Here is a 24,724-nt window from a genome sequence, read left to right on the forward strand (position 1 = left end):
TTAAGCAATAAAAAAAAAGTTCTGTGTTTTGCTACTTGAGCTAGTGTGGAACCAGTGTTGATCTTTGGAGATGTCGGTTTCAGTTTCTCTGGGCTTCCTGTGGATGCGGTATGCATCAGCCCTTTATCAAGCTGGAGGCACTTCTAGTGCATGGGTACCTTTGTGGCTTATGTACTCTAGGTAAAAGGTGGAGATATTTTAACTTTTAAATTACAAAATGTCCCGTATGTAAATCAGTGATAACTGGAGCCTTGGGAATTATGATTGATTCCAAAATAAAATATTCAATATGACCTCTGTGCTCACATTTGTTTTAGTTAAAGGATACTTCGTTAGAAACATTTCTGACCACTAACCAAAGTTACATCATATTTGTTTTCCTTTTGGAAAATCATTGCTGCTTTGTGAATTTGGAGAACAACCTTCATGACTGTGAAGTATAAAGAATTCCTTAATTACCCTTAGCTTATATCTCTACTGTATCTTGTAATAATAATGATTAAACCAAATGGCTTTTCTCCAGGTATAGGGAATGTCCAACCCACGGGCCATATAAGGCCTGCATGGTCATTTAGTCTGGCCCTACCAAGGCAATCCTAGGCAGGATTCAAAATTCAATAAATCTATAGCTGGCTAATTTTTACGTTGATAATTTTGTATGGCCCATGAATGATGTTATAAATATCGAAATGGTCAATGGCAGAAAAAAGGTTCTCCAGCTCTGATGTTCTACCCCACCACAGTGAGCTACCTGAGGACAAGTATTGCATTGTATTTGTGTATTCCCAGCATGTAGCAAAGAGCCAAGCCACAGAAGACGATTCATCAATGTGACCTATATTAAGTTGGTGAACCTGAGTAATACAGAGGCCATAAAAGTCTTTAAAAATATCACATTGCTAAGGAAGGAAATAAATAAGTAAAAAAAAAATAAAGTTAGAAATGTAGTTTAAAGATGGAACATTTATTTGTTGGTGGAACTGTTTGAAAAATTTCAAACATTGGTAGGAAGTGGTAATATTTTATCAACAGTTCTATTAAAATGTAAGAAAGCCATAAACATAAGAGCTAATATTTATTGTTTGCCTGTACTAAGTTAGGCACTTTTCGCATATTAACAGGACCCCAGAAGGAAGGTCCTGCTATTACCTCCATTTTATAAACAGGCAAGTTGAAACCCAGAAAGGTTAGACAATGTCCCCAAGGGCAAACTCCTGGTAAACTGAGAAGCCTCCTTGGGCCACACAGTCTGACCTGAGCTTCTCCATGAGTCTGGTTGTTTCTGCACGTGTATCAAGTTTTTTACAGGAATAGCCCTTTCTGCCCAGTGTTGAAAATGAGGAATTCCTGAAACAGCTGAAACACAGCACTGCCAAACTGATCTCTTCCTTGCCTAGCCCAGCCTGCCCACACACAGAGGCATCTGACATCCAGTCATCTGAATGTGTTACAAAACCAAAAATAGGAAAATAAAGGAAATAAAGAACATTCAAACATAGATCACGCAATCACAAATTCTTTGCTCTTCCTTATTATTAGCCTGGCTTCCCATGAAAAGAGGGACCTGGGAAACCATTAGCTCTGTTATATGTTTTCCCTACTCTGTCCTCCTCCCTCCTTTAGCCCCCACGGTTAGAAGAAACAGTCCTGGCAAAGTTAAAAAGAAAAAAAAATGCTGTTCCTTGGACATCTGGGCTATTTTGCTTTCCTTTCCTGCAATTAATGAGATGCTAAGCAGCACCTGTTTACCCATTTTTGTATCCTGTCCAATTTCTCAAAACTTATGGTCTCATAGAGGAATACTAGCTCTTTTAAAAAGTTTTAAGTGAAAGAATTAAATAATATATCAAAGTAGAAAATTCTGTACATTAAACCAAATGATGTTTACAGCATGAATTAAAGTCAGAGTACAGATAGGAGGTGTATTTTATTTAAAATAAAATCATAGGCAACAAAACACACAATAATACATTTTTTCCACACAGAAACCCAAAGCTGTCACACAAACCCCTTAAATGTGATGCATTTTTTATATCTACCACAGTAAAGTTAATATATTTGCAATTTTTAAAAATCTCAAAATCACACTAGTGTGAATTAATATAAGAATGGCAAAAAGCAAAGAAAGATACACATTTATGTTTCAACATTCTTCAGACAAATGTTTCATTTTTAAAAAAGATCATAATCTGTCCATAAGCTGAGACATTTTATTCTCTCCTATCAGAAGTATTAAATAAAGTCACTTAGCGAACAGGTGAAAATACAGTACACAATTTTTCTTCTGCTTACTCCCTTAGAGTCATAAGATACAAGTTCATATTATACGTCATGAAGCCGATTTATGCCATATACATACTGTGTCTCCTCCTCATTCTCTAAACACCAAGAGACTCCTGTTGGTGCTTTAGCATTGCTCCAAATAGGCTGAATGTCTCTTTGGTGATACTAGTAACAGTCATAGTACGATGTTTTATGTTTTACCAAGTACGACTACACCAATTATTTTGTTTTGTTCTAGAAGCAGCATTGCCCTAGTCTTGGTTTCTAAGTACCATTTATCACAGAATGGAACTGGAAGTTCTTGGGAAAAAATGTAGCTGACCCCAAGTCTGGGATAGGGAAAGTACAGAGTCCTTGGACATCTTGTTATGCCAGAAAGCAGGGAAGCACTGAAGAATGAAAGGGAGTTTCAGAGGGACTTCCAGTGTCCAAATTTGAGATAATTTGGCATCAAATATAATAATTATGGTATTAGAGTATGAGAAACTGATAAAGGAAAATCCTTGAGACAATTGTGATACAGAGGAAGAAGTGAGAAAGAGGCAATAAGATAGAACTAGAGACAGAGATGGAAGACAGCAAGAGAGAGAGAGAGATCTATCCAACCCTATAGCAGAGGAGTGACAAAATTTTTCTAAAAAGAATGCTATGAGAGCATAGAGGAGAATGATCTGCATTCTAGGATTCTAACTCCTGGTTCCTGTGACTACATCCCATGCTCTTCCCACTCTCCAACATCGTTCCTGGACTTGAGGTATGACTTTTTCATCTTTCATCTCTACATTAATTTAACCTCTTACTTTAGCTTTCCAATAAGTGGGAACTGATTCACTCAGTTTCAAGAATCCCTGGAGATCCAGAGTTATTTCAAGATGCAAGCCCAGAGACTCATTCTTCACACTACTCAGGCACTCATATACCTACTTAGGTACACACAGGTGAAACTTCCTGTGATGTCTGACATCAAGGTTGGACAGTAGCTACTAAAGTGTTGTTTCACTTTTGGGCGTGCTTATATTCTAAATCCAAGAGACACTCAGCAGCTTAAACAGAGAAACATTTCCTGCCATCTACCTTCATATTACCTGTGAAGAACTGGACAACTGTGTTCTTTCGTAATGAGATAGGGAACACAGACATGATTTTGTCATCAAATTCACATTGAGGACTGAGGATTTCGTCTTCTCAACACAGCCAATATGTTCACATTAAGTGAATCAACAAGATGATGCCATAAATCTGTTGTCTGATCTCATAATTAGAATCAGAATTCAGATGAACTTGAATAGTACTTCATAAGTGCATTTTTTTTTTTTAGACAGGCAGAGTGGACAGTGAGAGAGAGAGACAGAGAGAAAGGTCTTATTTTTCCATTGGTTCACCCCTCAGTGGCCGCTGCTGCTGGTGCACTGCGGCTGGCGCATTGCGCTGATCCGAAGCCAGGAGCCAGGTACTTCTCCTGGTCTCCCATGTGGGCGCAGGGCCCAAGGACTTGGGCCATCCTCCACTGCACTCCCTGGCCACAGCAGAGAGCTGGACTGGAAGAGGGGCAATCCGGACGGAATCCGGCGCCCCGACCAGGACTAGAACCCGGGGTGCCAGCGTAGCAGGCAGAGAATTAGCCTAATGAGCGTGGCGCCGGCCTCATAAGTGCATTTTTAATGAACAGTGCATATATATGATCACAGATTTTCTGATGCCTATACTGGATGTTACTTATAAAAACTATGTTAAATAATTTTTTTTAAACTTTTATTTAATGAATATAAATTTCCAAAGTACGATTTATGGATTACAATGGCTTCCCCCCACACCGTCCCTCCCACCCACAACCCTCCCCTTTCCCACTCCCTCTCCCCTTCCATTCACATCAAGATTCATTTTCGATTATCTTAATATACAGAAGATCAGCTTAGTATACATCAAGTATGGATTTCAACAGTTTGCTCCCACACAGAAACATAAAGTGAAAAATAATAGATGATTTTTTTAAATGATGATGAAATCAGAGCAGACCTATTGTCATGTTTAATCCCAGTGAGAGTCAAGTTGGGAATTGATAATTTCTTTTTTTTTTTTTTTTTTTACAGAGGATCAGTTTAGTATGCATTAAGTAAGGATTTCAACAGTTTGCACCCCCATAGAAACACAAAGTGAAATATATTGTTTGAGTACTCGTTATAGCATTAAATCTCAATGTACAGCACATTAAGGACAGAGATCCTACATGAGGAGTAAGTGCACAGTGACTCCTGTTGTTGACTTTACCAATTGACACTCCTGTCTATGGCATCAGTAATCTCCCTATGCTCCAGTCATGAGTTTCCAAGGCTATGGAAGCCCTCTGAGTTCTCCGACTCTTATCTTGTTTAGACAAGGTCATAGTCAAAGGGGAGGTTCTCTCTATTTTTTAAAATTATTTGAGAGGCAGAAAGACACAGGGAAAGACAGAGAGCAAAATCTCATTCGCTGGTTCATACCTCAAATGCCTGCAATTGCCAAACCTAGAAAAGGGCACTGAATCCAGTTCTCTGGTGTAGGAGGCAGGGACCCAACCACTAGAGCACACATCTGCTGCCTCCACACATCTACATTAGCAAGAATATGGAATCAGAAGCATAGCCAGGACTTGAATCCACGTGCCAGTATCCTAACTACCATCTTATTTTGATAGTTCAAATCGAAGGACAATGTTTTCTATTAAATTCGAAGTTTCAAAAGATACTCATTTCCTTATCTGGTGGACCTCACTGACATGAAACCTGGTCTATGCAATGTGTGCTAATCTCAGCTCCTACCCACTTCTTACAGCTAGTCTGTGCATCCCTTCCCAACTCTGGTCAATATCACAGTGATTTTGAAATGGGCCATCAGGGGACTATTTATATACAGAAATCTGTTAGCTCTATACATTAGGGCTGCTTTACATATTCTCCCCCTCCTCCCCTTGAGAGTAAGTTACCAGCGTACCACTAATGTTCAAAGGGCTTGGGATCCTTCCTACAGTTCTTTAGACTGTGCCAACATTCTCAAATGCCTCTTAGATAAAAGCAGAAAGTACCAAGTAGGGAAAAGCAGAAAGTAGCAGAAAAGCAATATGCTAGGCACAGCCCCAAAGAAAGAGTAATAGAAGCAAGAAAATAGAGAAAATGACTTGAAATTACCTGTTAAATTCTGAGTGGCTGTATTAAATAGTGCTATTAATACCAATAATAACCACACAGGCATTTCTACCTGGACATCAATGTACTGTTTATCAAGCATTTTTGGGTATGTTATCTTTGTTGTTTATGAGAATCTTGTAAATGTGTAGAGCCCAAGCATTTCTTAGTTTGCATATATATATATTCATCAATGCAAACATCAGGTTTATGGACAAAAAAGCATCAGGAGCTGTGTTTCATAATTGCTAATATAAGGTTTTCTCACTATACCATTCTAACCACTTGGTTAAATAATTTTTTATTTGGCCTAACATAATGTTTACAAGGTTCATCCATGTTGTCTAGAATGAAAGGATTTCATTCTTTTTACTGTTGAATAGCATTCCAGAATGTATATGTTCCACATTTTCTTTATATTGTTTTAAATGTTTTTGTGACAACCCAAAGTAGATTTTCTCAGTGTTCACTAGATTCTTAACAATTCTCCAAGCTACATTAATTTTAATTAATTTTAGCAATAAGCATTTTTAAGAAAGCTTCAGTCACACACATAGTAGGATGTTCAAAAGAATGAACTATTTATGAGATGATGGAAGTGACACACAAATTCACAAAGGGTTACAGACATCAAGTATCTTGCTCAGGCTAAACCCTGACGTTATTAAAAGCATAAATTCAACATTATTTAAATGCATTATGTTCTTGGCACTGTGCTAAGTCTGTCTCTAAATCCCAGTGTTTAAAATTAGAAGTAGTTGGGATGAATGTAGGAAGTTGTTTTAAGCAAAGGTTCCAAATGGTCTGGGAGACATTTTTGTTCATAACAGGTTAGAACTTGACAACTTTACAGGAAAAAAGGAAAAATAAAATGGGCTGTTTTTTTTTTAAATTAAATGTTATTTTTATATTTTTATTTACAAAAGTTCCTTTCCCCAATTCACAGTAGAGAAAAAAATAGAATATCTGGTCTCAAGAGATAATTATGCAGCCTTTTATTTCTTTTGTTTTGGCAGAAAGTTAATGTCTTATGATTCCATAACATAAATAATTTGTTAAATCAAAAAGAATATTTATTCACTTAAATTCTTTGATTTTACTGGCAATATGGTGCAGGAGTGATGTGTGGCTTTTGATGAGACTTAAGTTTAAAAGGGAATTCTCTTACTTGCTAGCTGTGAAGCCTTTGGGACAGTAAGTAGCCTAGGTTCAATAAATCTGTACTTCCCAAGATCATTAGGAGAAATAAATAATGTTATGTGTACAAAGCAACAGCACTTTAACCTACTCTTAGCAATGAATCCACTTTTCTTCTTAATTGGCTACATCATACTCTGGTTTCCCTAGAAAGAAAATAATTTATGATTTCCACAAAGAGAGGCTTTTCGTGATGTAAGCCTGCACAAACTACACAGGCTTTCTTTACCAGAATGCTAATTTTTAAAATGGAAATTCTTACATGAATTTTTAAAATCTCGAAGATAAATAGCACTATGCATTTTACCTACATTAACTCTGCACATAATGAAATTACCAAAATATCTTCTAATCAGAATAGTTATTCAAGTGCTCTTTGGACTCTATGCAAAGACAAGATAAGGTCATTCAAAATAAAATCAGTTTTAAATCATTAGGAAATTTATCCTTCAAGTGAATGCAATGGGCTTTCTAGGGTGAACAATACAATATAAAAGAATGTTTCTAAAGTTAATGTTTTGCATGCTAGCTCTAAAAAATGGAAATTGATAGTTGATGAAAAGAAAGACTGAGGAATAGATGTTATTAATGGCATACATTCCTACTGATCCAATTACTGTGCAATCTGTTTTTCTTTATTTCAAAGGCAGAGTGATAGAGAGGTAAAAACATATACACATATAGAGAGTAAGAGAGAAAGAGAGAGAGAGAGAGAGAGAGAGAATCTTCTAAGATTCACTCCATAAATGGTCAAAACCAGCCAGGACTTGTTCAGGAGGATGACAAGAACCAAGAACTGCATCCTGGTCTGTCGCATTGATGGTAACTGGGCTACCTCTTGCAGCCTTCCCAGGTACATCAGCAAGAAGCTAGATCAAAAGCAGAGCAGCTGAACTCCAATCAGCACCCTGATACAGAATGTTAGCTTTGCAAGTGGCGGCTTCACTTGCTACACTATGAAGCCTGCCCCACGATCTATTTATAACACTAGGCAAGCCCTTCATTTTTTAAAGCTTCATGATTGCATTAATAAAAGGATGGACTGTAAGTTTTCTACTTAGTTCAAAAATTGTGTATTTAATCAAAATTTTTCTTCCTATACTAATAGCTAATGGCATGGTAATATAAAATCTTTTACAGGTGCTACAGATTTTACAGCACCGACATATTTATCTTCCTCTGATTAGATGTTGCTAAGAAAAAATTGAACTAACTGTAATAAAAGATAGGATATGAGAGAGGACCAGGCTGACCTCCTCAAGGTGACCAAGAGGACGTATCCAAGTCAAAAATCCCTGATGCAAATCATATACACCATTTAGCATTCCATTTGAAGGAACTTAGATCTGACTAAACTTGAGAGGCTTTAATTACTTAATTATATTAAATGAAGTGAAAGTACATTATGAGAACTGTGATAAGTAGGAAGTGTTTCCAGAAATATTTAATCCATGACAAAACCGTTTCTATTCTTGAGTCTTCTGGATATGGCAACTGTTATAGACTTTAGTTACCTGCAATAGTAATCTTGATAATTTATTAATCACCTAAAATGGTCTCCTGATCCATTTCCTCAAGATTCAGCTTTATCTGGTTAATTCTGGCTTAGAAATTGAGAAATACTACCCAGGAGACTTTTCATATTCATTATCAATATTGCAGAAGTATTGTTCCAGGTGCACAAAAAATACCAAGTTGTAGAATCAGAATAATCAGCTATTTTTTGTGAAAGGATATGTAGCAAAGTAACAGTACATTTGTGACACAACACTTATAACCTTATACTATTATAATTTAGAGTAAATATTATTCTATAAGGATATGTATATTTCTATAATCATAAGCATATGAGCTCTGCACATTAATTTTTCCACAAAATACATATTGGGAATAGATTTAATGCTTTGAGTATGGTTCATCTGTCTCAGAGGATAGCCTAGAATATTGTTTTAAATAAAGCGTTTTATTAAGAATCTTAGTCCAAAAGTAATTGCACTAAAATTCATTTCTAATGTAAAATAGGAGGTGACTTCAAACAGCTCATGGTAAAATGGAATTAAGAGAGAAGTTTATTTTGGTACAAAAACCAGTGAAATCCAGGCATATTTTTTTCATAATATTCTTCTTTTTGAAGAACTCTTGTAGAAGATGGACTAATTCACAAATATAGCTTCCACTAGAATGGACAATTCTGGAATTAGCAAAATATTTGCTTCCTTTCTCTAAATAATTAAAAACGCTTAAAATAGGATGATCTGGAAACAGACTACATCGGCTCGTTGTGTTACAATGAATCAGTAATATTTCCATTATTTGAAGCAGCAAAAAATCAAAAGTTACAAAAAATGTCCAAGTAGCCTTCTCTATTTAATGCCAATGGGCAAAATATGTGATTATGACCAATGTAGCTTTGTTCACCACCTGTGGTAAAGATGCATTAGCCTGTAGTTCCCAGAGGGTCAGAAAGAGAGGCTAAGTAAACCAAAGCTGCTTTTAAAGTGTTTAACAAGGCAGAAACTGGAACGGATGTGCCACAAACCGATATCCATTACCACAAAGTAATTGCTAAATTTTCTTGTAAAATAGCTCTCAGCTGGCCTATTCAGCATGGCCCTGTCATAGCTAAAAAGAGCATCCAACTTGTGATTGTTGTCATGAAAACAGCTAGCAGTAGCATATACAGTAGCTGCAGAGAAGACAATATGCTTCAAGAAACTTTCTGACAGATTTAAACCTATATCAACTTCTCTAAACATTGTAATAGAATGTATCTTTTAACAAATATTTTTCTAAACCTCTTGTCTGGTGAATTACTTATCAGTATCATATGTTTCAAATTATCCCATAAAATTAATTAAGGTTGATACTCAAGAATAGTGGCACAGTTCTAGAGAGGATTTCAATGAACAAGTGATTAATTAATAGAGTGACACAAGTTGGTAGTATGGAATCCACAAGAGACAGGGATAATTTTTATCCCCGCCGCTAACTGTGAATCCTTGTACAAGTTTGCTTTAGTGCGTAGATCTTGGCTTTCTTCTTGTTTGAAGAGAGCTGCAGCAGACAGCATCTACTGGCTACTTGGCAGACACTTCCCTTGCTCTGGTGTGGGTTTAAGAGTGAGGAACTGATCCAGTTCTGGCTAATGAAATGTAAGGGGAAAACAGGGGAAAGTCTTTATTACCAAACCAAAACACACATTCTTAGGAGGAGAAAGAATGTACCATTTTTCTTTCTTGGCTGGAATATAGATATGATGTAAGAAGGTGCTGCAGCCATATTGTGGCTTTGAGGCAAAAAGGGTGACTGGAAAAAAAAAAGGAGCATGTTAAAACAGTAGGATGTAAAAAGATGAAGGATACTAATTCTTTGATGGTATCACTGAACCACTGGTCACATTTGTGACAGTCTGTACTTGTGTGTCATTTCTATGCCATCTGAAGTACTTCACATTTGTCAAATGAGTCATAAAGTTACGTGTACAGCAGGTTGAGAGCATAAGCTTTGCTATTAGTTCAGCGAAGAAAGAATATATAAAGGGGGCAGAATATCTGCTGAGTAGGCAGCTAGGCAGGCTGTCATCTTAATCATCTCTCTGAATGAAAGTTAACTGAACCAGCCGGCGCCATGGCTCACTTGGTTAATCCTCCGCCTGTGGCGCCGGCATCCCATATGGGCGCCGGGTTCTAGTCCTGGTTGCTCCTCTTCCAGTCCAATGCCATGCTGTGGGCTGGGAGCGCAGTGGAGGATAGCCCAAGTGCTTGGGCCCTGCACCCGCATGGGAGACCAGGAGGAAGCACCTGGCTCCTGGCTTCGGATCGGCACAGCGTGCCGGCTGTGGTAGCCATTTGGGGAGTGAACCAACGGAGGGAAGACCTTTCTGTCTCTCTCTCTCACTGTCTATAACTCTACCTGTCCAAAAAAAAAAAAAAATTTTTTTTAACTGGATCTGGATAAAAATAGGAGATTTGTGGAGCTCCCTATTTTCTCTACAAAAACTGAATGATTTGTTTCCTCATAGGATTACCACAGATGTTTTTATTACAATAATGTAAATTTGGTTAATCTACTCAGGAAATGCATTCCTACAGATGCTCGGATCCTGAAGTCCAGTTTAGTGTGAAATGCAGCCTAACTTATACGTCTAAACGAAATGAAGCAATCAGGATACTCTGTTTCCAGATAATAAACAGCACTCCATTTATTTCTGGTGCTTTATTGAGACTGACACTATATAAGGCTTCATTGTGTACAAAAAGAGGAAAGGAGTTCCTTTGTGCTATTTCTTTCCTTTCTTCCATTTAAAGAGTATTGGAAAATGAAGATCATTTTCAGCAAAAAACTGACTATATTCTAATACCAAGGATGTAAAAGAACTCTGGCTTTCATACCCATTTGCAAGTTTATTGTATTCAGTATGATACCAAATTTAACAATAACAATAATAAAGGAAATTACTGTAAAAACTACCACTTATTTTAACTTCACTGTGCTGCTTTACATGGACTTCTCATTTAATTCTTACTACGTTCCTAAAACCATTATGAGGTCACAACGGTCTGTTTAAATCGGTAATTTCATATCTTAGTTGATCTTTCTGCTTTTGATAAATACAAGACCAGTGCAAAATAAAAGAAGGAGACTTACTTAATTCTTCTGAAATCTGAATTATTTGAAGAATGTTACATAACAATATTACAGAAGTGTTTTCTAATCTGGGTTAACCACATGGTTTTGGAAACCACTCATGTCAGATTCTTTATCTTGTTTTTAACAACGCGTAAGCCCCTTGAGACTCAGATTTTGTATTGCCTCTTTCCTAAGAGAAGGTGAACTAACTTTGGGAGCCTTTTACATCCTGGGATCTCTGCTTGAAATACTTCTGATTCTTTTTTACTTCTCACAGGATACCATTTTTGATATAGACTAATTTATAGTTAGGCAGCTGGTGTTCGAAGAGATGCATAAAGATCATATAAGCAGGAAGGAACAGATTCAGGTTGATACTCGGTTCTACCTGACTTCATAGATCAAGCTATTTGTCTATGACAACATTGAGAATATATAACTACATAATTGTTTGATTTCTGCTTTCTTTTCAAATCTTTTTATTAATATAAAGAGGACAGATTTTATGGATTTCAAAGATACTATTCTAAGAACATAAGGATGCTTCCTGCCTTCTCTCCTCTTTCCTTCCTTTTTTTCTTTTAACTTTTGCCATAACATGCTTTTAATTTACTTTATAATCACAGGCTTAATACACCACTAACCATCATGTTCAACAAGTAAAATGTAGAAAGACCACTATTCCACAGTAGTATAGCCAAGGGTTATAAACAATAATTAAATCCTAAGATGTCAATTTCATTCTTATATGTTCAGTGGGTTTTTTTATTATTATTCTGTATGTGCCCTACCACAAATCAGAGAAAACATACCTGTCTTTTTGGGTCTGACTTATCTAACTAAGCATACTGGTCTCGAGTTGCATCCATTTCATTGCAAAAGATAGAATTCCATTCATGTTTATGCCTGAGTGGTGTTCTATTATGTATATATACCGCATTGCCTTTATCCAGTCATCAGCAGAAAAACATCTGGGTTAATTCCATACCTTACCTACTGTGAATTGAGCTGCTATAAACATGGGTTACAGATGACTTTTAAGGTGTAGCACTAAAAATGCACACACACTTTGTGACACTGAATAGGTATGTATATTCTTGCTAACCCAGTCGTATACCTACATACAAACATAGAGATCGTAATTTCTGCATGTATGTATATATACAGACACCCATATGTATGTAAAATGAATGTGACTATACAAATTTGCCTAAGATCTTATTCAAGAAAAAATTAGGAGCTTAAATTGTAACAAAAACAAAATACTAATTTGTATGCTAAAAGCAAACAATAAAGTACATTCTAATTTGATGTTTTGTCCTTTTACTCTTGGAGGAGAAAAATATGGTTAAATTATATAGAGAACAATGTCTTAGGTTAATAAGATACTAGCCATGTGACTGGACTAATAACGTACAACATGCTCAAGAGCGTTGTTCTCACAAGGTCAACTGATTAATACTTATTCCAAGTCCTAGTCTATGAAAATAAAACAACATTAAAAATAATAATTACCTGCTCTTTGAATCGTACTAGGTCTTGTGTTTCTGATTTAGAGACCCAAAAATGCAGACCAGGCAATTTTCCAAAGAAGATGCCTTGCCAGAGATGGCTTTAATCTACAAGAAGATACTTCACAGTGAAATCTACAAAGCCTTAAGACACAGACAGATGGTAAAGTGTAAATTAAGATTAGCACATTATAGAAAACTCACAACTACCTTCGGTAATTAGTGGAGCATAAATAACCTAATTTAAATGTGCTAAATAATGAAATCACTGCTATCCCCACCCCCATGTATTCAGAACAGGAAACACCATTATTTCATACCTAAAATCCACTTAAAATTATCAGTAGTGTTTTTCTTTAAAGAGTGACAAAAATAGCTTTGTATTCCACCTTATCTGTTTCCCATTCCACTGCCTGTGTTCTCATAGATTGTTTAATGAGCAGTGAAATGACCAGAATGTTCAAATTTAACAAAGCCTGATGCAATCTTGACCTTGGCTTTTCAAACCCTGAATAATGAAGTATCCGCTATAACTGTGTTTCAATGTGCACATCACACCTGTTTCGACTCCATAAAAATATTGATGATTTGCAGTGCTGACTACAGACAATTAAATCTCGTGATTGGCTTAGGATAACTAAAAAATGGATTAAGAGTAAAAGGCCAAGTAGTCCATAACTGCAATTTTGTTTTGCTCTTAGCTAATAATTCAATGGTTTCTTAAAAAAATAGCCAATATATACATTAATGAGTATCAGCACTTTACATGGGTTATGTTATTTAAGTTAAGAAAGAAAAAACACACACCAACACCTATAATGAGGCACCCCACTGACCAGAAGAGAAGCTTTAGCCTCAGAAGTGGAATGCCTTGCTCAAGGTAACGTATCCCTATTCTGGCCTAAGCAGTAACTTGGGAAGATCAGGAACATTAATTGGAAGTGGAAGAAGGAACAACATTCAAAAGATCACATGCAAAATAATTATTCTAAAGCTTTTAGGTTTATATAATAAGATTATTTCATAGACAGTCTCCCCTCTCAAAGCCAAGGTGAAAATTCTAACTCTTCCTCACAAGCTGCAATAAACACTCCTCCTACTACCACTCTGTTATTCTTGTCATTTTCAAGATTCTTTTGATGTTGGGGTGCAAGCTTCAAAAAAGAGATACAAATGCTCAGAATGAAAGAAAGCTCTAAGATAACATCACATATTTATTTTAAACAATTATGAAAAATTAAACTTGATCTCCTGTTTTCACACAGTTCTAAAGCAAGTGTTCAATGTTGTACTTTCTACAGAAAGATATATTGACAGAAAAACATAATTTTAGATTGCTCTTAAAATCTTTAAAACAGAAATGTGGCATTTAAAGAAAATTTTTAGAATATAGAAATGAATACAAAATAGTTTTAAACATTTTCTAAGTAGTTTACCCACTACTACTGTGGTTTAAGATATCACTGATTCAGGACAAGGAAGAACTGTATTCTATTGAGATTTATGAACAAAACATTCGCTTATTAATAATCAATATGCATAAGTAGAACTTGTCAGATTTCCACTGTATTAAGTAATGTTCCATATATTACATTTTGTCTTCATTTTTATGGAATTTTGTTCTTATATCTATGAGATATGTTAATTTCAAAATATATGTATATGACTAACACCTCAAATTTCTCTCTTGCAAAATGATCTATCTAAACCAATATACCCTATGTTGTGAGTTCTAGGTTCACATTTAAGTAAAAGATGGAATAAATATAGTGAATTCTAGTAAAGAAGGGTGAAATGAAAATACCCCAGCACTGCAATCACAACAACCTGGCTAGGAATCCTGGCTACAAGACTTAGCAACTGTATTCTGGAGCAAGTACCTCATAGGGGAATGGAACACCCACCTTGCAGAACTGTTGAGGAGAATGAATGAAAATATGTATGTAAAACTAAGCAAGATTCAGAATTTAGTCAAACATTAAGACATCAGTTATGATGTCGGTATCCCACATCAGAGTTCTTGGGTTTGATACAAGGCTCTGGTTCCTGCTAATGCAGACCCCAGGAGGCAGTGGTAATGGCTCAAGTAATTGGGTTCCTGTCATCCACTGGGGAGACCTGGATTGAAATTCCAGCTCTCAGGCTTAGGCCCTACCCAGTTCCAGAAGCCACTGTTGCATGCATCTGGGGACACAACCAGTAGATGGGATCTCTCCCTGTGTCAAATAAATAAGATTTTTTTTTTTGCTTTTAAGAAATGAAGATTAGGTGAAGCCTTTTTTCCCCAAGACAAACTCACACCCCTCATTCCAAGTTTTAAATCTGAAAATGAATACATATTCAAGTTTAATTAAATAATGAGTCACTGAAAAAAAATAAAAATTTCAATATAATTTGAATTAATTTACATCAGGGGAGGCTTACATGTAATTTAACAAGCCAACTAGCATAATTAAGATAAAAAAATCTGGAGTATATATACCATGACTATATTTAGATAAAAGTTTAATGAACCAAAAAATCTTACACATTCTTCTTAAAAGGTAAACTACATGATTTTTTTGGATAATGTACTTTAGAAACTACAGGTGTATGTATATATTATACATTATTTCTTTTTATGTATTAGTTTGATCATCTTGTGCTTCAAGGACTTTGAGGACAAAAACATTGTTTATGTGCTTGTACTACATCATTATCTAGTACACTATCGAGAAACTCAGAGCCATTTCATTAGTATTTGATGATTGATTTGTAATTAAGTCATGTTCTTTTAAAAGTCTAAAATAATTGTCTTGTGGTTCTAATAAAATCTAGGCTCATGATTAAGACTCTTACTGATGGTCTCGCATGGTCTTTCACCTGCCTCATTCTATCAAGAAGCAGCATTGCTGCATTACTGACCAATATGAGCTTAATTTCCTTTTTCGTGATCACTCACAGAGATATGAGCATAATGTCTGGTGGTTGGCCCCAGTGCCAAACACATTATATATGTCATTGCTAATTTTCAGGTAGATAGTAGTGTCTGGCTCAGCAAGGTTATGTAGCTCACCTAAGGTCACAGAGCATCAGCTGTGGAATATTTTGATCATAAATACAGATCATCTCTGGCAGTATCTGACACACAAATCTGTTGTCTGATTTTTGCCGCAGGGAATTTGATGTTTTGGATTTCTGCCTGGGAATATTGTCTCTGTTAAATAATTTACAAGGGGTTAATACAACTGATGATGTAATGAGATGGAAGAACTACAAGCTGAAAATGTTTAGAGGAGGGAGGGAGGAAGTGGTGAGACAGGATTGCATTTTGTATTCCTGACCGTGGTAGGGACTGATGTTTAGACTGAAATGTTTGATAGTAAATTTCTGACCATGATTTCGACACTTTTGGTATTTTATTTCAACAAATTTGTGGAAAATACATATTGTGAAAAGTTTATGCACATTCCCTTTTTTTTTTTTTTGTACCAAGGTATACTTACCTTTAAATTTCAGTTTCCATGAACATTTTGAAGTACTCTCATAGCACTAGCTCACAATGCCCAATGCCAGAAAATCCTCTAATTTTTTTTCAGTGAAAAATGATGGAGTGAACTTAATTCATGTTGTTCTATTTCCACAAGGAAGTTGAAATAAAATGTAATTCAACTGAAGAAATCAGTGGGTCAGAGCAAAAGGACAACAGACCACCTATTATTTTTCTCTGTATACAATGTTGGATATAAAAAGAATAATAATGAATTGGTTTTGGAGAAACAAAGTAGACATTGGAAAAGATGAATATAAATGTGTTGGCCATTTGGGATTAATATGTACAATTGTCCACAATATTCAGCTCTACCTCTGAAGTTAATGAAACACTGTATTGAAACAAGTATTTGTATCTTGGTACTGTTCACATTGATTTTTTCAAGTCTGTTACTGTATACCTAAACTCTGTTCAGTGAGGAGGAAGTTAACTCACTCTTAAACAGATAGAAAATGCTTAACAAAGAATCTCATTCTTGCTATTATTTACGAAAAAATAATTGATGGCTTCCCTATTGCCTTTGAGAATCAGGTACACCTCAGTAGCTTTTTTTTAACTCAAGTCTATAACAATACAACTTCTGGTTTTACAATAAAATGTTAAAATTATACCCATCTTTTTTTCCCAATCCTCATTATTGAAGACAGAAAAGAATAATCTGGAATAACAACTTAAATTTTTACTTAAACCTTGTGTTCATTTCACCTGCTGATCTTAAAAGTGTCCAGTTTGATTATCACTTCAGAGATTACTTGTAGTATTACCTTTAGATATGTGGATTGTTTCTGTTTTTACAGAATGCTACATACAAAGACAAACTAACATTAAATATGAACTGGATAGTATTTCTGTAGCAAACTTGAATGCACTGGGTTTGGAATCAATTGCTGGATTTAATTGATTCTATGTTCACCTCTGCTCCTTCACAATTCAGCCACTCATTTGACTTAATTTATGATATGAATCAGAACAGTGGGACTAGTCATCAAATGAAAGTAGTATTTTCTGAAGAAAAATAATGAAAAATTTTCATGCTGAGTGTCTTTATAAGATTTAAGAAGACAAAGTCAAGTTTGGCCTATGCTGCGATGTTGATTTGGAAATTATAGAGCTCAAAAAGGAATCCTTTCTCTAAAGAATAATCATTGTAAAAAATAAAAGAACAAATAAGAAAGGAAGGAGGAGGAAGGGAAGGAGCGTGGGCAGGAGGGAGGGTAGGGTGCTAAGTATCACTACTCAAACAACATAAAAATCACTCTAGTGGAATAGCAGATTTGAACATCATTTCATTTGATTATTGTCCACAGCCCTTGCCTGTTTTCCTGCCAGGCGTTAATCTTTTAAACGTTTTATTTGTTGAATTCTTTATTTCACAGAACCATCAAGCCTTTTACTATATTATAAATTAAAAGTTATTTAAAAAATTAAGTTGAAAAAATTTAGATTGACCAGAAACTAAATTGAGCATGTTGTATCAAAGAAATACCTGCACCACCATGTTTATAGTAGCACTGTTCACAGTAGTCAAAATATGGTATCAGCCAAGATGTCCATCATCAGATGAATTGAGAAACAAAATATGGTATATATACATAACAGAATATTAATCAGCTAAGAAAAGAATGAAATTCTACCATTTGCATCAAACTGGGTGCAACTAGAGGACATTGTGCTGAAGGAAATAAGCCGGACACAAAGAGACAAACACCATGTGCTCTCTTTTATATGTAGGAGCTAGGTTAAAAAAGAAAAAAAAATAACCAAAAAATAAAACTAGAAGAAATGCCTGTGTGTGTGAGTATTGCTGAAAATATAGTTTTTTTTAAGGTTTTATTTATTTGTTTAGAGGTAAAGTTACAGACAGAGAGAGGGAGAGACAGAGAGAAAGGTCTTCCATCCTCTGGTTTACTCCCCAGCTGGGCCAATCCGAAGCCAGGAGCCAGAAGCCTCTTCCGGGTCCCCCAGATGGGTGCAGGGACCCAAAGACTTGGACAATCTTCTACTGCTTTCCCAGGCCATAGCATACAGGTGGATAGGAAGTAGAGCTGTTGGGACTAGATCTGGTGCCCATATGGGATGCTGGCACTGCAGGTGGAGGATTAACCTACTGTGCCACAGCTCTGGCCCCACAAATAGAGGTTTTCAAAGTTTGTTTTATGCTGTGTCAAACCAATGGTTAAGTATGCTATATTATTATAGCTTAAATGACCTTTGATTACATAAAAATTTACTGTATACGGGTGGAATGGTCATCTTTACATTTGACTATCATTTCTAGTCCTTGCCTATATTCCTGCTAAACAAGGATCATTTTGGGTTTTAACTTAACTCTTTATGTAGTAGAGAATTAAGCCCTTGACTTTAATGTAAATTAAAAATATGTTATCTCAAAAACAAACAAAAAGAAAGAAAGAGAGAAGGAAGGAAGGAGGGAGAGAGGGAGCCGGAAGGAAGGAAGGAAAAATTAATATTTTCTTAGAATTGGGTCTATGAACTATATTGAGTCTGTTAAGAACAAGCCATAAAAATAAAAATAAAAATAAAAAAATCAAGAAAGAGGCTGCATGCAGCAACTGGCCTATACCATCAAACTTTGCCTAAATACGCTCTATAACATTTACATAATGATGCAATTACCTAATATCAGAGTTCTGGGAACAAACCTCTATTGTTAAGCAATACATGACAGTAATAAAGAATTATTGCTTTAGCATAGGCAAAAATAAAAGTCACAAGTCTGAAATATTTCCCACTGTAATAAATAATTTCCTTATAAAAAGTGCCTGATGAGTGGAATTTTTTAGTTAATATATTGACAATATTCACTGACTTAAGATTGCTCGTATTTCTTAGGTGGGCATCAAAGTCCAACTCCAGAGGCATTAAAGGAAAGGAGGCAAAGACGTTTAAAGGCATGGCATGCACTAAATAATCACAACAGTTCATATTGTGAACCCAAATATATCAGAATGAAAACCGCTAGGGGATCAGCTAAAGATCTGAATTACATGGCTTTTATTTGAGAAACACTGAAATCTATTTTGAAAAAAAAATGGCCTGTAGAAGATGATTTATAGCTATGGCAGAACATTTAATGATCTTGTATTAGGTAATAGGTCATATATACTCTCTGTATAAACTTGTATCATCTACATTTAATTTTTCCATGTTTATGGGACCATAATTTGCTTTGCATTGTATCTAAATCCATAACGAGCCCTAAAACTGCAAACCAAAACCCTAAATTTTCCAGGAAATTCTAAGTTTCATCTACCTGGCTTTCTTGATGTCACTTCAAACTTAAGGTGAATCACAGTGAAAAATCCACTAAAGTCTCTGGCAGGGATTATCCTGACAGCTGGAACAATAATATGGAAATTTATATAATTTTGTGTGTGTAATTTACATTTGCATTTGTCATAAGTAAACTGAAAGCAACTAATCCAGTTTGTAGCACAGATCAAGTTACTAATAAATATTTAGGAAAATAATTGTAAAAATTAGCCATCTCAAGCTGAAACAGTTCTGAAATAAAAAGCATAATAGTTTAAAATATTAATTTATTATAATTTATCTCATTTTTACCCATAACCTCATTCCAAGAAAGTCTTAAAGAAGTTATTTTGGTGGCTTTTTTTTTTTTTTTGACAGGCAGAGTGGACAGTGAGAGAGAGAGACAGAGAGAGAAAGGTCTTCCTTTGCCGTTGGTTCACCCTCCAATGGCCGCCGCTGCAGCCGGCGCACCGCGCTGATCCTGGCAGGAGCCAGGAGCCAGGTGCTTTTCCTGGTCTCCCATGGGGTGCAGGGCCCAAGCACCTGGGCCATCCTCCACTGCACTCCCTGGCCATAGCAGAGAGCTGGCCTGGAAGAGGGGCAACCGGGACAGAATCCGGCGCCCCAACCGGGACTAGAACCCGGTGTGCCGGCGCCGTTGGTGGCTTTTTTATATATGCGAAATTCATCCTAGGTTTACTAATATGTTACTAAATATTTTTATTATTTTTCACTGAATTTCAGTGAATAGAACAAAGACCTAGAACACTCCATCTCAGTTCAGTTACCACTATATAATAAATCAGGTTTAAAGGAAAAGATAACTAGAAACAGAGATAAGAAAATTTCTAAATTATATTATCTTCTATATTATTTAAATCAAAAAATTATATATATTTAATTTGGTGTCACTGAGAAACTTTCAGAACTAATACATACAATCTTGCATTATTTCTCAACAGTTTTACTCTAGCTTGGCAATTTATGAATGGAATCTAAAATTATAAACCTATCAAAAATGTACTAATCGTTCTTCCTTATTATTGGCTTCCTGGCTTCCTTTTTACTATCATTCAAAGCCATGCATCAGCTTTCCTCTGCAATAGAAGGTAGCTATCTTGCAGGACTACAAGGGAAGATGTCACTGAGCCAAGCATGCATGGCTATCTACATATTTATGGATGAAAAGGTGCTTAGGAGGACAATGGCATCTCCAAAGGAGTACAAAGTGCTACTGAAGCTTTGTAAAGTTCAAAAACCTGTCCACAACACTGTCACAAACTTGGAATTCTGAGGGATCCTTGGAATTGTTACCATGATCTAGTGAAGTTTTCAAGGATAAATAGAGAGGTGCATTTTACTGGCACCAAGAGTGAGGCGTGGGAACACTTTAAAAAGTGTGGCACAAAGAACCAACTAGGTACATGCTACAACTCAGATGAACCTTTAAAAATACTATGCTATTGAAAGCAGTCACAAAAGTTCACACGTTGTAAGATTCCATTCATATGACTATCTAGAATAGAGAAAATCTATGGAGATGCAAAGTTGATTAGCAGTTGCTTGGGGTATGAGAGGAGAGAAAGGGTTAGAAAGCTGTGGGAGGTGGTAGCTAAGAGTACCATTGGGTTTCTTTTTGAAAAAAGAAATATTTCAAATATTGACTGTAGCAATGAATGTCACATTTCAGAGTACCTGGGTTCAGCTCCTAGCTCTCCTCCCAATTCTCAGAACTGTGGGAGACAGCAGGTGACAATCCAAGTCGTTGGGTCCCTGCAATCCACATGGGAGACCCGGATTGAGTTCCCAAATCCCAGGTTTGGCCTGGTCCAGTTCTGGCTACTGTGGGCCTTTGGGGAATGAAACAATGAATGGGAGATCTCTGTCTCTCAGCCTTTTAAGTAAATAACTAATTCTTTAAAATTGAACTGCTAATACAGAGCAATAATTTGCTTAGTTATTGAAATGTGACTCGTACAGAATTTGTGGCAATTGAGACATTCTTCTAATAAAGTTTATGATTTAGGTGGATAAAATTGATGTCTATATAAAAAAAGAGCCAAAAATACATCAAAGTCTGCAGTTAATTTGATTATTTGACATATTTATAGATCAAGTTTATACAGAGTGATGTAGAAGGACTGATCAGTGTTGCCTTAGTACATTAATTTGAGGACTTCCAGAATGAAGTCCCTTCTCCCCACCCCAAAACACACACACACACACACACACACACACACACACACCAGGGGCCAGCACTGTGGCATAGCAGGTAAAGCTGCCACCTGCAGTGCTGACATCCCATATGGGCACCAGTTCAAGTCCTGGCTGCCCCACTTCTGATCCAGCTCTCTGCTATGCCCACTTTCGATCCAGCTCTCTGCTATGACCTGAGAAAGCAGTAGAAGATGGCTCAAGTCCTTAGGCCCCCGCACCCACGTGGGAGACCCAGAAGAAGCTCCTGGCTCCTGGCTTCGGATCAGCTCAGCTCTGGCTGCTGTGGCCAACTGGGGAATGAACCAGGGATGGAAAATTCTCTCTCTCTCTCTCTCTCTCTCTCTGCTCTACTCTGTCTCTGTAATTCTGACTTTCAAATAAAACTCACGCACGCACACACGCACACACACACACACCAGTTTCTTCTATTAGGAGAGAGTACCACCAAAGCCTCAGATGAGTAAATCACAGACCTGGTAGTAGTTTGAGAATAGGAACTATTCAGACAACAACCTATTCTACTCAAAGGTCCTTGGACAAAACCATCAACTACTCATTACCTCTGACTCCTTATCTGGAAAATGGAGATCCTAACAGTAACTACCTTGTTGTAGGAGCTGAATGACATAAACCCAGGAAATAGATTAGCCTGTGCTGGACACACACAGTATTCAAGAAACGTTAGCTATTAGTTAGTAATGGCAAACTAACAGAGAGCATCACATCTGCTACTTACAGGGTTCACAAACAATCAAGTCACTATGCTTTGAGGTGGAGGTTCCACAGTTTTGGTTATCTTGGTATTTTGCTAGCCACTTGGGGCAGCCAGGTTCCTGGATGGCTCTGTGGAGCCCCAGTTTCTAGGGATCCCCTGGTTCCTTCTTCCAGCAGTGAGCTCCATTTTTTCCAGCTGGGCTGGATCCTGCCTCTACCCTCCATGTGTTAACAGAATTACTGGAAAGACCTCTCTCATACTTGGACCAGCCCCTTCCTTGCCCCTCTCTCATGCTAGTTCTCTTGGGAATGGTTTTGATGCGTGAGCAACTCTCCTAGCCTCCATGGAAAGAGATACTACATCCACTTTCCAACACAAGCCAATTTAGGTACACATGGACCCCCAGAACAACATAATACCATTATTCACACTGATTGAACCAGAAGTAAGCCCTGACAATGAGATACTTATATTAATAAATTACTTAAATTAATAATTTATTTGAGAGCGAAAGATATAACTACCCTTTGATTCACACTCCAAATGCCTGCCATGGCCTGACCTGGGCCAGGCTGAAGCTGGGAGTATTTACTCAATTCAGGTGTCTCACGAACCTAATCACTGGAGCCATCACCTGCTGCCTTCCTGGTGTGCATTAGCAGAAAGCTATAATCATGAATGGAGTTGTAATTTGAATCCAGACACCCAAATAGGGGTTATGGCGGGGGGTACAGTTAGTCGTATCTTAATGGGTAGGCCTAATACTCACTTCCAAAGTATATGTTTAAATATTAATTTTCTGGTTTCCTACTTGTTGTATTTTCACTATGGACATTTCAGAAAGCATAAAACAATAAAAAGAAGCAGAAATATAGAGTATATGATTCTACCACTCACATATAGTTATGGCACTCATTTTTGGAAAATTTCTTTCAAGTCTTGCTTTCTTGTATGAGGAATTTATAAAGCATTAGAAATTAGTATTTTTTTTTAGCATGATAGAGTTCTCTGGGGATGAGTACTTGGCTTAGTGGTTAAGACATTAGTTTAGATATCTGCATTCCACACAGGAGTACCTGTGTTCAACCTGCCCTCTGGCTCCTGACTCAGGTTTCATACTAATACAGACCCTAGAGGGCAGCACTGATGGCTCAAGTGATTCCACTGCTACCACCCATACAGAAGATCTGGTTTGAATTCTTGGTTCCTGGCTCCAGCCGAGTCCCTGTTGATGAGGGCATTTAGGGAGTGAGCCAGTAGATGAAAGAGATCTTTTGTCTTTGCTTTTTTGAAAAAAAAAAAAAAAAAGATTTATTTATATAATTAAAAGGCAGAGTCACAAGGGGGTGTGGATGAGAGAGAGAGAGAGAGAGAGAGAGACAGAGACCAAGAAAGAGATATCTTCCATCTACTGGTTCACTCCCCATATGACCACAATGGCCAGGGCTGGGCCAGGACAAAACCAGTAGCCTGGATCTCGACCCAGGTCTCCTACATGGGTGCAGGGGCCCAAGAACTTGGGTCTTCTGCTGTTTTCCCAGGTGCATTAGCATAGAGTTGGTTTGGAAGTGGAATAGCTGAGACATGAACAAGCATCCATATAGAATACTAGCATTGCAGGGGGCAGCTTAACCCATTGTACCACAATGCTGACCCAGGAGATCTCTTTCTCGATTTCTCTCTCAAATTAATTAATTAACTAGTTTTTATAATAAAAGAAATTGTCTGCAGAGATAGCTTTAATTGATACATATGTTGTAAATTTTATCATCAAATTTCAGAATTTAGTTAACATAACTTAAATTTTTAAAATTATTTTAAACTACCATACCAATAGGTTGTATCTGTAAAGCAATACATCTCTCAAAAATATTAAAGATAACTTTTCTTCTTCAACATCTGATTTATTATTTTCAAAGCTAAGATGCATAAATGTAGCAAATGTGCTTTTTTATAATTATATTATGAGAGATTGTTTCAGAGTCCTGAAAGGAATGTTTGTATTTTCTTTGCTGTAGCACTCAAAAGTAATAATCACTAGCACATACTAGGCAGGCTTGCTTAGGATAAATGGCTTTAAAAGCCTTGATATTTAATAATGAGAGAAAAATGTTGAAAGAAGAACAGCAGATGTTTTGCTACAGAGAACACAGACAAAATAAGCCAAAAACTCAAGAAAGTTCAGGTGCAATAAGAACTTAGAAAC

The 24,724-nt window shown here is 36.6% G+C and overlaps 1 protein-coding gene and 1 long non-coding RNA gene across 40 annotated transcripts in view; one reads left to right on the forward strand and one right to left on the reverse strand.

The window, feature by feature from the left end:
* MAP2 (microtubule associated protein 2) overlaps window positions 1–24,724 on the reverse strand; it is a 308,431-nt gene that overhangs the window by 173,044 nt on the left and 110,663 nt on the right. The window contains exon 1 of one of the 34 annotated variants that reach the window (XM_051849188.2): window positions 3,369–3,494. The exons of 32 other annotated variants lie outside the window; for them this stretch is intronic. The gene's annotated coding sequence lies outside the window, so the exon portion shown is untranslated. Of the gene's footprint in view, window positions 1–2,359; window positions 2,407–3,368; window positions 3,495–24,724 lie in introns of those variants that run through there. One more of the 34 variants, XM_070070277.1, reaches the window with a different exon arrangement.
* Window positions 2,771–24,724, forward strand: part of LOC108176883 (uncharacterized) — a 75,491-nt gene continuing 53,537 nt past the window's right edge. The window contains exon 1 of one of the 6 annotated variants that reach the window (XR_011387129.1): window positions 2,771–3,037. This is a non-coding gene — a long non-coding RNA (uncharacterized lncRNA). The remainder of the gene's footprint in view (window positions 3,038–24,724) is intronic. The other 5 variants (XR_011387130.1, XR_011387131.1, XR_011387128.1 and 2 more) reach the window with 5 other exon arrangements.

Source organism: Oryctolagus cuniculus, chromosome 3 (genome assembly GCF_964237555.1).
Source record: "Oryctolagus cuniculus chromosome 3, mOryCun1.1, whole genome shotgun sequence".
Classification (NCBI taxonomy): Eukaryota; Metazoa; Chordata; class Mammalia; order Lagomorpha; family Leporidae; genus Oryctolagus; species Oryctolagus cuniculus.